At 44.0% G+C, this 12,369-nt stretch overlaps 3 non-coding genes across 3 annotated transcripts; all 3 read left to right on the top strand.

Annotated features, from left to right (window-relative positions):
• Positions 1-2,826: 2,826 nt before the first annotated feature.
• Positions 2,827-3,044, top strand: LOC138286072 (small nucleolar RNA U3). The gene has a single exon (XR_011201767.1). It is a non-coding gene; the product is annotated as a small nucleolar RNA U3 (small nucleolar RNA).
• A 4,121-nt stretch (positions 3,045-7,165) lies between these two features.
• Positions 7,166-7,383, top strand: LOC138286071 (small nucleolar RNA U3). Its single transcript, XR_011201766.1, has one exon. It is a non-coding gene; the product is annotated as a small nucleolar RNA U3 (small nucleolar RNA).
• A 4,123-nt stretch (positions 7,384-11,506) lies between these two features.
• Positions 11,507-11,724, top strand: LOC138286149 (small nucleolar RNA U3). Its single transcript, XR_011201841.1, has one exon. It is a non-coding gene; the product is annotated as a small nucleolar RNA U3 (small nucleolar RNA).
• Positions 11,725-12,369: the final 645 nt, after the last annotated feature.

Here is a 12,369-nt window from a genome sequence, read left to right as displayed (position 1 = left end):
ATCGGAATGCCAGCAGCTTTTAAACAGTAGAATAATCCCTGTACCTTGAAAATGGTAAAGCTGCAATGTGTGGAACCCCGGAGGCCGCCATTTTGGAGTTCAAACATGCCCCAATGCCGGGGAAACGAGGTGGGTGGGTTGGCGGCAGAGCGTGAATTGGAGAAGGTTCCGCTCTGGCGGCAGGCCAGTTGAGTGCTTCAAAACTTTGCCTAATCTTGGCTTTATAGGAGCCAGGAGCGTAGCCCGACTGCCTTCCCAGCAATGTCCTTTTTTAAAATAATGAAATAAATAGATAAGTAAATATAAAAACAAAAAACAAAGTAAGACTAAATTGTGGTACCCTCTAGCCTGCTGGAAGAGGGGATGTGGACTGTTTTTCGCCTTCAACTTGAGCCTGTCGTGCTGAAGCAATACTTTAGTTAGCGGCATAGACCACAGCAGCAGTTTTTAAAGTCTGTATCACTTACCATCTGAGAGCTAAGCCAGATGGCAGCAAAAATGCTGTTGTGACATCTTCCTGTGCCACTGGAACAGAGTGGCATAGCGTTATAAAAAGTTTCTGAAGAAAGAAACTGGAACTAGTGGGGCATATTTAAGAGAGGCTTGCACTGCAGTTGCGTGACTTCTAGTGACGCAACAGCGGTCAGACCTTTTAACCATATCTAGGAGATCACGCAAAGCCACTTGGCGTGGCTTTGAATAGTCCCGTAGATAGTGATTAAGGCAAGGCATTGTAAAGCGGTGCGCTGGCTTACTCTGCATTAGGGAGGCGATCCAAGGGCTTTGCAGTGTGTGTTCCAACGCAACACCCATGTTGTTAGACGCATCCCCAAATTTACAGAGCCATGTAAATCTGGGAATGCACCAACACCTTACCCCTCCCCAGGGGAGGGTCAGTGAGGAGAAATATCTTTATTTCTCTTTGTTGTTTCCCCTTTCTATGTGTGCTGCGTTTTGCAGCACGCATAGGAAAAGGGAAAAGCCTCCCAAGATTGTTTTTGTGTAGGAAGGTGCCTCTTCCTTCACAAAAACAATTTTGCCTAAAACGCAGACAACCTTGCACCATGGTGCAAGGTTGCCGGCGCTGGCTCTAGGCAGTCAAAATGGCTCCAGCGCAGTGGAAAAGGACAGTATTGCATACATATAACACATTATTGCCCGTTTTCTTTGACACAGGGCACAGCAATGTGACTTGCTGTGCTGCCCTGCGCCAAAATTTCGTAAATCTGCCCCAGTGTTTGTAAGTGTCAGAGAGTTGTTGCAGAAAAGCCCTGATCTGGAAAGGAAGGGCAGAGTTGTATTTATGAAACAACTGTCTTTTGTTGATGGCTGTTCCTTTCTTCATTTGAGGAAGGGCTGGATGACGGATACATTCACTGAAATGTTCGGTTCCTATTCTGAAGAATACTAGGATCAAAATTGGCCCGACAAGGATTCACTCCCCGGTGAACGGAATCTTCTGTACAAGAAAAATAAACCGTGTTTTGGATACTTCTATAATACAGAGATGCCTAAAAGTCATGGGGCCTGGAAAAGCTGCATATGTTCAAAGCGGCTGGTAGGACAAGGTGTTGCTGATGTGAAGGCTTTCTTTGATGTCCAGGTATTCAGAGCTCATCTGAAAGTGGTAGGTTCCGTTGTAACCCGTGGTTCCTGCGGAATGCCATCGCCTTGTAAGGGTCTTACACGTGAACTGGGTGAGAGTTACTTTGTTTGGGGAGACTGATTGAAGACATTGCCATACATTTGATCTGTGGTGCAACTTTTCAAAATGTAAAGGTAGGTTGCTTGCTACACCTTTTGTTTCCATACTTGCAAACCTACCAGGTCGTTTCTCATTCACTAGCAATCAGTATCACGCTTTCGGCACATTGAAAGGTCATAATCTGAACCAAATATTCTGATTGAAAACTGTCTTCCTGCAAAATCCTGTGGAACCTGCCGTTTTGTTTCAAGTTTTCCCCATTTTCCCTTGTGTAAGGCATTGCAGTAGTCCAAATGAGTGCTAATTAATGCTCTGCCTCTTAACATGTAAATCGATTTGCGTCAGGAAGTTGAACATCTCACCAAGATATCTGAGGATGACACTACCAGAGAAATCCATGTCTTGGCTTGAGCTTCAAAATGAAGGCTGTGAACAAGAATAATTCCCAGTGTTTTCACCACCTACACTTTCAGCACAGTATGATGTGAACTCAGAGGGCAAGTGTGTGCTGCTTTACTTGAACAGAGTAAGCGCTCTGGTGATTCTGTCCGATCTCCAGTAAAATTCACCCACTTCGTGCAGTCTGATAATGCGTAGCCATCTTGAAATGGTAATAATTGTCATTTAGTGCAGTGCCGAAAGCTCTGGAAGTAACGGTAGACTGTCTTTTTTGTGAGTTTACCAACTGTTTCTCTTACTTTTTAAACAAGTTAAAATGTGTTTGTTGCGGTAAACGAGAGCAGGAAAGGAAAGTATGGCTGCCGTTTCTTTACCTGTTTGAACTTTAACTTTCATACTGTAGTCCTCTGTCTGTTTCAGGAGCAGCCAACAGGTAACCTGTGTGTGTGTGTGTGTGTCTGTGTGTGAGACAGGGCCGGGAAAAGGCAGGCTGAATTTGATTGGTGGCTGATTTCTGATATGCAAATTTTTAAAGCATTGTGTCACCCGAGTTCTAGGGAGAACTCTTTCTTGCACAGAAATGCACGCGCATCTGCTGAATGCTATTTTGTGGTCTTATCTATATATTTATATGTTTTTTGACTTGATGCCCAACAGGTGCTTACTGTAGGTAAGAAGGGTTTCCACTTTTTCTGTCTGTGTGAGCTGGAAGTGGTTCAGGCAAGACTATACTTTCAGGGATCATTTCTATAGTTTTTAACTGAGGAAATGTGTTCGAAAGTGTCTGGTCTTCGCTAACCACGAGGAAGAGTTGTAGTGTTTTCTTCTGAGCGCGAAGCCAGTGGACAGTGTTGCATTTGTGCAGCTGCTGTCTGCTATTGATGAACGTTCCTCTCTTCTTTTACGAAGAACTGGAGGAAGGAAACACAAACTGAGTGGTTAGCTTCTTGTTTCAGTTTAAGAGAGTACAGCATTTTAAACTTCTTTTCTTGGATATTTGATGGTTGCCAGATTCTCACTTGACTTGTATTTGCAATCACCTCTTTTGGGCTTTTTTGGGGCTTTCTTTTATAAACTGAGCTTTTCAAACTGTCTTTCTAATCGTAATTTGGTACATTTAAGTAAGGAGGGTCTTTTCAAATGGACCCGGGGAAGGGGAAGATTTACTCACCTCTTACGCAACTCAGCAGGACAACTTGAGGATAAAACGTAGAGAAACAAAGATATTTCTCCTTGTTGCTCCTCAGTTGGGAAGGCGTACGCTTTCCCAGGTTTACTACTCTTAGTAAATCTGGGAATGCATGAAAGAGCATGGGTGGATGCCTAAGATCACCCACTCCCTACCCATGGAACGCCTTCCCGGCAAACAGTAACGCAAGGCAGCGACTTGCGCTGCCATGGGTTACTCTAGATTTATTAAGACATGCAATGCCACGCAAGGTGGCCTTGCGTGGTTTAGTAAACCTCACTGATGCCCTGGTGTTGCCTTACGCTGTGATAACGCAAGCGTTTCATAAATCTGGGCCTCTATGTTTGATCTATTTTTAGAGTTTAGACATCTTCCACACAATTAGTGCCGCTCAGTGGCTTATCGCCCTGTCGAATTGACGTGGGGAAAAGGGGCTTTCTAATGCTAGTTAGTCTTTTTAGACTAAAACCAAGAGTAACACCCTGGTCACAGGTCCTAAAATGTATAAGGCTGTTGAGGATCTTAGACCGATGAGGACAAAGAACGCCGTCTTGGGCATTTGCTAAGGTGTTGCACGGGGACTCGCATAGCACAAAGTAACGTAAGCGTAAAGGATTGCATCTGATTACTTACCATAAAAGCCTGTAGGCGCAGCAGAAAATCATTCAGCTTCCCAGGAACGCTCGCACAACCTCTAGTACATCAAGGGCTAGATGTCTTAGGACATTGGAATTTTTTAAGATTCATTGGGGACAGTGAAGTTGCAACAATCAAATAATGGTTGGAATAAGCCATCTGGTCTAATATTCTAGCAAATGTCGTTTTTTTGGCTTTCCTGTTTAATTTAAAGCATTCTTACCTCATTGAACGAAATGTTGAGCTGTCAGCATAGGCGTCGTTCCTCTGCTGTCACATTAGTTAAATGCCCTGTCCCCTCGCTTTTGTCAATAACTCTCAACAGAAGACGTTTAATGATCCCTTTGGGCCCCTAATAATGTTCTCGTATGCTATATTAGAACACTGCAAGATTGATAGCCTCATGAAGAAAATCGGAATGCCAGCAGCTTTTAAACAGTAGAATAATCCCTGTACCTTGAAAATGGTAAAGCTGCAATGTGTGGAACCCCGGAGGCCGCCATTTTGGAGTTCAAACATGCCCCAATGCCGGGGAAACGAGGTGGGTGGGTTGGCGGCAGAGCGTGAATTGGAGAAGGTTCCGCTCTGGCGGCAGGCCAGTTGAGTGCTTCAAAACTTTGCCTAATCTTGGCTTTATAGGAGCCAGGAGCGTAGCCCGACTGCCTTCCCAGCAATGTCCTTTTTTAAAATAATGAAATAAATAGATAAGTAAATATAAAAACAAAAAACAAAGTAAGACTAAATTGTGGTACCCTCTAGCCTGCTGGAAGAGGGGATGTGGACTGTTTTTCGCCTTCAACTTGAGCCTGTCGTGCTGAAGCAATACTTTAGTTAGCGGCATAGACCACAGCAGCAGTTTTTAAAGTCTGTATCACTTACCATCTGAGAGCTAAGCCAGATGGCAGCAAAAATGCTGTTGTGACATCTTCCTGTGCCACTGGAACAGAGTGGCATAGCGTTATAAAAAGTTTCTGAAGAAAGAAACTGGAACTAGTGGGGCATATTTAAGAGAGGCTTGCACTGCAGTTGCGTGACTTCTAGTGACGCAACAGCGGTCAGACCTTTTAACCATATCTAGGAGATCACGCAAAGCCACTTGGCGTGGCTTTGAATAGTCCCGTAGATAGTGATTAAGGCAAGGCATTGTAAAGCGGTGCGCTGGCTTACTCTGCATTAGGGAGGCGATCCAAGGGCTTTGCAGTGTGTGTTCCAACGCAACACCCATGTTGTTAGACGCATCCCCAAATTTACAGAGCCATGTAAATCTGGGAATGCACCAACACCTTACCCCTCCCCAGGGGAGGGTCAGTGAGGAGAAATATCTTTATTTCTCTTTGTTGTTTCCCCTTTCTATGTGTGCTGCGTTTTGCAGCACGCATAGGAAAAGGGAAAAGCCTCCCAAGATTGTTTTTGTGTAGGAAGGTGCCTCTTCCTTCACAAAAACAATTTTGCCTACAACGCAGACAACCTTGCACCATGGTGCAAGGTTGCCGGCGCTGGCTCTAGGCAGTCAAAATGGCTCCAGCGCAGTGGAAAAGGACAGTATTGCATACATATAACACATTATTGCCCGTTTTCTTTGACACAGGGCACAGCAATGTGACTTGCTGTGCTGCCCTGCGCCAAAATGTCGTAAATCTGCCCCAGTGTTTGTAAGTGTCAGAGAGTTGTTGCAGAAAAGCCCTGATCTGGAAAGGAAGGGCAGAGTTGTATTTATGAAACAACTGTCTTTTGTTGATGGCTGTTCCTTTCTTCATTTGAGGAAGGGCTGGATGACGGATACATTCACTGAAATGTTCGGTTCCTATTCTGAAGAATACTAGGATCAAAATTGTCCCGACAAGGATTCACTCCCCGGTGAACGGAATCTTCTGTACAAGAAAAATAAACCGTGTTTTGGATACTTCTATAATACAGAGATGCCTAAAAGTCATGGGGCCTGGAAAAGCTGCATATGTTCAAAGCGGCTGGTAGGACAAGGTGTTGCTGATGTGAAGGCTTTCTTTGATGTCCAGGTATTCAGAGCTCATCTGAAAGTGGTAGGTTCCGTTGTAACCCGTGGTTCCTGCGGAATGCCATCGCCTTGTAAGGGTCTTACACGTGAACTGGGGGAGAGTTACTTTGTTTGGGGAGACTGATTGAAGACATTGCCATACATTTGATCTGTGGTGCAACTTTTCAAAATGTAAAGGTAGGTTGCTTGCTACACCTTTTGTTTCCATACTTGCAAACCTACCAGGTCGTTTCTCATTCACTAGCAATCAGTATCACGCTTTCGGCACATTGAAAGGTCATAATCTGAACCAAATATTCTGATTGAAAACTGTCTTCCTGCAAAATCCTGTGGAACCTGCCGTTTTGTTTCAAGTTTTCCCCATTTTCCCTTGTGTAAGGCATTGCAGTAGTCCAAATGAGTGCTAATTAATGCTCTGCCTCTTAACATGTAAATCGATTTGCGTCAGGAAGTTGAACATCTCACCAAGATATCTGAGGATGAAACTACCAGAGAAATCCATGTCTTGGCTTGAGCTTCAAAATGAAGGCTGTGAACAAGAATAATTCCCAGTGTTTTCACCACCTACACTTTCAGCACAGTATGATGTGAACTCAGAGGGCAAGTGTGTGCTGCTTTACTTGAACAGAGTAAGCGCTCTGGTGATTCTGTCCGATCTCCAGTAAAATGCACCCACTTCGTGCAGTCTGATAATGCGTAGCCATCTTGAAATGGTAATAATTGTCATTTAGTGCAGTGCCGAAAGCTCTGGAAGTAACGGTAGACTGTCTTTTTTGTGAGTTTACCAACTGTTTCTCTTACTTTTTAAACAAGTTAAAATGTGTTTGTTGCGGTAAACGAGAGCAGGAAAGGAAAGTATGGCTGCCGTTTCTTTACCTGTTTGAACTTTAACTTTCATACTGTAGTCCTCTGTCTGTTTCAGGGGCAGCCAACAGGTAACCTGTGTGTGTGTGTGTGTCTGTGTGTGAGACAGGGCCGGGAAAAGGCAGGCTGAATTTGATTGGTGGCTGATTTCTGATATGCAAATTTTTAAAGCATTGTGTCACCCGAGTTCTAGGGAGAACTCTTTCTTGCACAGAAATGCACGCGCATCTGCTGAATGCTATTTTGTGGTCTTATCTATATATTTATATGTTTTTTGACTTGATGCCCAACAGGTGCTTACTGTAGGTAAGAAGGGTTTCCACTTTTTCTGTCTGTGTGAGCTGGAAGTGGTTCAGGCAAGACTATACTTTCAGGGATCATTTCTATAGTTTTTAACTGAGGAAATGTGTTCGAAAGTGTCTGGTCTTCGCTAACCACGAGGAAGAGTTGTAGTGTTTTCTTCTGAGCGCGAAGCCAGTGGACAGTGTTGCATTTGTGCAGCTGCTGTCTGCTATTGATGAACGTTCCTCTCTTCTTTTACGAAGAACTGGAGGAAGGAAACACAAACTGAGTGGTTAGCTTCTTGTTTCAGTTTAAGAGAGTACAGCATTTTAAACTTCTTTTCTTGGATATTTGATGGTTGCCAGATTCTCACTTGACTTGTATTTGCAATCACCTCTTTTGGGCTTTTTGGGGGCTTTCTTTTATAAACTGAGCTTTTCAAACGGTCTTTCTAATCGTAATTTGGTACATTTAAGTAAAGAGGGTCTTTTCAAATGGACCCGAGGAAGGGGAAGATTTACTCACCTTTTACGCAACTCAGCAGGACAACTTGAGGATAAAACGTAGAGAAACAAAGATATTTCTCCTTGTTGCTCCTCAGTTGGGAAGGCGTACGCGTTCCCAGGTTTACTACTCTTAGTAAATCTGGGAATGCATGAAAGAGCATGGGTGGATGCCTAAGATCACCCACTCCCTACCCATGGAACGCCTTCCCGGCAAACAGTAACGCAAGGCAGCGACTTGCGCTGCCATGGGTTACTCTAGATTTATTAAGACATGCAATGCCACGCAAGGTGGCCTTGCGTGGTTTAGTAAACCTCACTGATGCCCTGGTGTTGCCTTACGCTGTGATAACGCAAGCGTTTCATAAATCTGGGCCTCTATGTTTGATCTATTTTTAGAGTTTAGACATCTTCCACACAATTAGTGCCGCTCAGTGGCTTATCGCCCTGTCGAATTGACGTGGGGAAAAGGGGCTTTCTAATGCTAGTTAGTCTTTTTAGACTAAAACCAAGAGTAACACCCTGGTCACAGGTCCTAAAATGTATAAGGCTGTTGAGGATCTTAGACCGATGAGGACAAAGAACGCCGTCTTGGGCATTTGCTAAGGTGTTGCACGGGGACTCGCATAGCACAAAGTAACGTAAGCGTAAAGGATTGCATCTGATTACTTACCATAAAAGCCTGTAGGCGCAGCAGAAAATCATTCAGCTTCCCAGGAACGCTCGCACAACCTCTAGTACATCAAGGGCTAGATATCTTAGGACATTGGAATTTTTTAAGATTCATTGGGGACAGTGAAGTTGCAACAATCAAATAATGGTTGGAATAAGCCATCTGGTCTAATATTCTAGCAAATGTCGTTTTTTTGGCTTTCCTGTTTAATTTAAAGCATTCTTACCTCATTGAACGAAATGTTGAGCTGTCAGCATAGGCGTCGTTCCTCTGCTGTCACATTAGTTAAATGCCCTGTCCCCTCGCTTTTGTCAATAACTCTCAACAGAAGACGTTTAATGATCCCTTTGGGCCCCTAATAATGTTCTCGTATGCTATATTAGAACACTGCAAGATTGATAGCCTCATGAAGAAAATCGGAATGCCAGCAGCTTTTAAACAGTAGAATAATCCCTGTACCTTGAAAATGGTAAAGCTGCAATGTGTGGAACCCCGGAGGCCGCCATTTTGGAGTTCAAACATGCCCCAATGCCGGGGAAACGAGGTGGGTGGGTTGGCGGCAGAGCGTGAATTGGAGAAGGTTCCGCTCTGGCGGCAGGCCAGTTGAGTGCTTCAAAACTTTGCCTAATCTTGGCTTTATAGGAGCCAGGAGCGTAGCCCGACTGCCTTCCCAGCAATGTCCTTTTTTAAAATAATGAAATAAATAGATAAGTAAATATAAAAACAAAAAACAAAGTAAGACTAAATTGTGGTACCCTCTAGCCTGCTGGAAGAGGGGATGTGGACTGTTTTTCGCCTTCAACTTGAGCCTGTCGTGCTGAAGCAATACTTTAGTTAGCGGCATAGACCACAGCAGCAGTTTTTAAAGTCTGTATCACTTACCATCTGAGAGCTAAGCCAGATGGCAGCAAAAATGCTGTTGTGACATCTTCCTGTGCCACTGGAACAGAGTGGCATAGCGTTATAAAAAGTTTCTGAAGAAAGAAACTGGAACTAGTGGGGCATATTTAAGAGAGGCTTGCACTGCAGTTGCGTGACTTCTAGTGACGCAACAGCGGTCAGACCTTTTAACCATATCTAGGAGATCACGCAAAGCCACTTGGCGTGGCTTTGAATAGTCCCGTAGATAGTGATTAAGGCAAGGCATTGTAAAGCGGTGCGCTGGCTTACTCTGCATTAGGGAGGCGATCCAAGGGCTTTGCAGTGTGTGTTCCAACGCAACACCCATGTTGTTAGACGCATCCCCAAATTTACAGAGCCATGTAAATCTGGGAATGCACCAACACCTTACCCCTCCCCAGGGGAGGGTCAGTGAGGAGAAATATCTTTATTTCTCTTTGTTGTTTCCCCTTTCTATGTGTGCTGCGTTTTGCAGCACGCATAGGAAAAGGGAAAAGCCTCCCAAGATTGTTTTTGTGTAGGAAGGTGCCTCTTCCTTCACAAAAACAATTTTGCCTACAACGCAGACAACCTTGCACCATGGTGCAAGGTTGCCGGCGCTGGCTCTAGGCAGTCAAAATGGCTCCAGCGCAGTGGAAAAGGACAGTATTGCATACATATAACACATTATTGCCCGTTTTCTTTGACACAGGGCACAGCAATGTGACTTGCTGTGCTGCCCTGCTCCAAAATGTCGTAAATCTGCCCCAGTGTTTGTAAGTGTCAGAGAGTTGTTGCAGAAAAGCCCTGATCTGGAAAGGAAGGGCAGAGTTGTATTTATGAAACAACTGTCTTTTGTTGATGGCTGTTCCTTTCTTCATTTGAGGAAGGGCTGGATGACGGATACATTCACTGAAATGTTCGGTTCCTATTCTGAGGAATACTAGGATCAAAATTGGCCCGACAAGGATTCACTCCCCGGTGAACGGAATCTTCTGTACAAGAAAAATAAACCGTGTTTTGGATACTTCTATAATACAGAGATGCCTAAAAGTCATGGGGCCTGGAAAAGCTGCATATGTTCAAAGCGGCTGGTAGGACAAGGTGTTGCTGATGTGAAGGCTTTCTTTGATGTCCAGGTATTCAGAGCTCATCTGAAAGTGGTAGGTTCCGTTGTAACCCGTGGTTCCTGCGGAATGCCATCGCCTTGTAAGGGTCTTACACGTGAACTGGGGGAGAGTTACTTTGTTTGGGGAGACTGATTGAAGACATTGCCATACATTTGATCTGTGGTGCAACTTTTCAAAATGTAAAGGTAGGTTGCTTGCTACACCTTTTGTTTCCATACTTGCAAACCTACCAGGTCGTTTCTCATTCACTAGCAATCAGTATCACGCTTTCGGCACATTGAAAGGTCATAATCTGAACCAAATATTCTGATTGAAAACTGTCTTCCTGCAAAATCCTGTGGAACCTGCCGTTTTGTTTCAAGTTTTCCCCATTTTCCCTTGTGTAAGGCATTGCAGTAGTCCAAATGAGTGCTAATTAATGCTCTGCCTCTTAACATGTAAATCGATTTGTGTCAGGAAGTTGAACATCTCACCAAGATATCTGAGGATGAAACTACCAGAGAAATCCATGTCTTGGCTCGAGCTTCAAAATGAAGGCTGTGAACAAGAATAATTCCCAGTGTTTTCACCACCTACACTTTCAGCACAGTATGATGTGAACTCAGAGGGCAAGTGTGTGCTGCTTTACTTGAACAGAGTAAGCGCTCTGGTGATTCTGTCCGATCTCCAGTAAAATGCACCCACTTCGTGCAGTCTGATAATGCGTAGCCATCTTGAAATGGTAATAATTGTCATTTAGTGCAGTGCCGAAAGCTCTGGAAGTAACGGTAGACTGTCTTTTTTGTGAGTTTACCAACTGTTTCTCTTACTTTTTAAACAAGTTAAAATGTGTTTGTTGCGGTAAACGAGAGCAGGAAAGGAAAGTATGGCTGCCGTTTCTTTACCTGTTTGAACTTTAACTTTCATACTGTAGTCCTCTGTCTGTTTCAGGAGCAGCCAACAGGTAACCTGTGTGTGTGTGTGTGTGTCTGTGTGTGAGACAGGGCCGGGAAAAGGCAGGCTGAATTTGATTGGTGGCTGATTTCTGATATTCAAATTTTTAAAGCATTGTGTCACCCGAGTTCTAGGGAGAACTCTTTCTTGCACAGAAATGCACGCGCATCTGCTGAATGCTATTTTGTGGTCTTATCTATATATTTATATGTTTTTTGACTTGATGCCCAACAGGTGCTTACTGTAGGTAAGAAGGGTTTCCACTTTTTCTGTCTGTGTGAGCTGGAAGTGGTTCAGGCAAGACTATACTTTCAGGGATCATTTCTATAGTTTTTAACTGAGGAAATGTGTTCGAAAGTGTCTGGTCTTCGCTAACCACGAGGAAGAGTTGTAGTGTTTTCTTCTGAGCGTGAAGCCAGTGGACAGTGTTGCATTTGTGCAGCTGCTGTCTGCTATTCATGAACGTTCCTCTCTTCTTTTACGGAGAACTGGAGGAAGGAAACACAAACTGAGTGGTTAGCTTCTTGTTTCAGTTTAAGAGAGTACAGCATTTTAAACTTCTTTTCTTGGATATTTGATGGTTGCCAGATTCTCACTTGACTTGTATTTGCAATCACCTCTTTTGAGCTTTTTGGGGGCTTTCTTTTATAAACTGAGCTTTTCAAACGGTCTTTCTAATCGTAATTTGGTACATTTAAGTAAAGAGGGTCTTTTCAAATGGACCCGAGGAAGGGGAAGATTTACTCACCTTTTACGCAACTCAGCAGGACAACTTGAGGATAAAACGTAGAGAAACAAAGATATTTCTCCTTGTTGCTCCTCAGTTGGGAAGGCGTACGCGTTCCCAGGTTTACTACTCTTAGTAAATCTGGGAATGCATGAAAGAGCATGGGTGGATGCCTAAGATCACCCACTCCCTACCCATGGAACGCCTTCCCGGCAAACAGTAACGCAAGGCAGCGACTTGCGCTGCCATGGGTTACTCTAGATTTATTAAGACATGCAATGCCACGCAAGGTGGCCTTGCGTGGTTTAGTAAACCTCACTGATGCCCTGGTGTTGCCTTACGCTGTGATAACGCAAGCGTTTCATAAATCTGGGCCTCTATGTTTGATCTATTTTTAGAGTTTAGACATCTTCCACACAATTAGTGCCGCTCAGT

The sequence above is a fragment of the Pleurodeles waltl genome, chromosome 3_1, assembly GCF_031143425.1.
Source record: "Pleurodeles waltl isolate 20211129_DDA chromosome 3_1, aPleWal1.hap1.20221129, whole genome shotgun sequence".
NCBI lineage: Eukaryota > Metazoa > Chordata > Amphibia > Caudata > Salamandridae > Pleurodeles > Pleurodeles waltl.
This window is presented reverse-complemented; position numbering and strand designations above follow the sequence as displayed.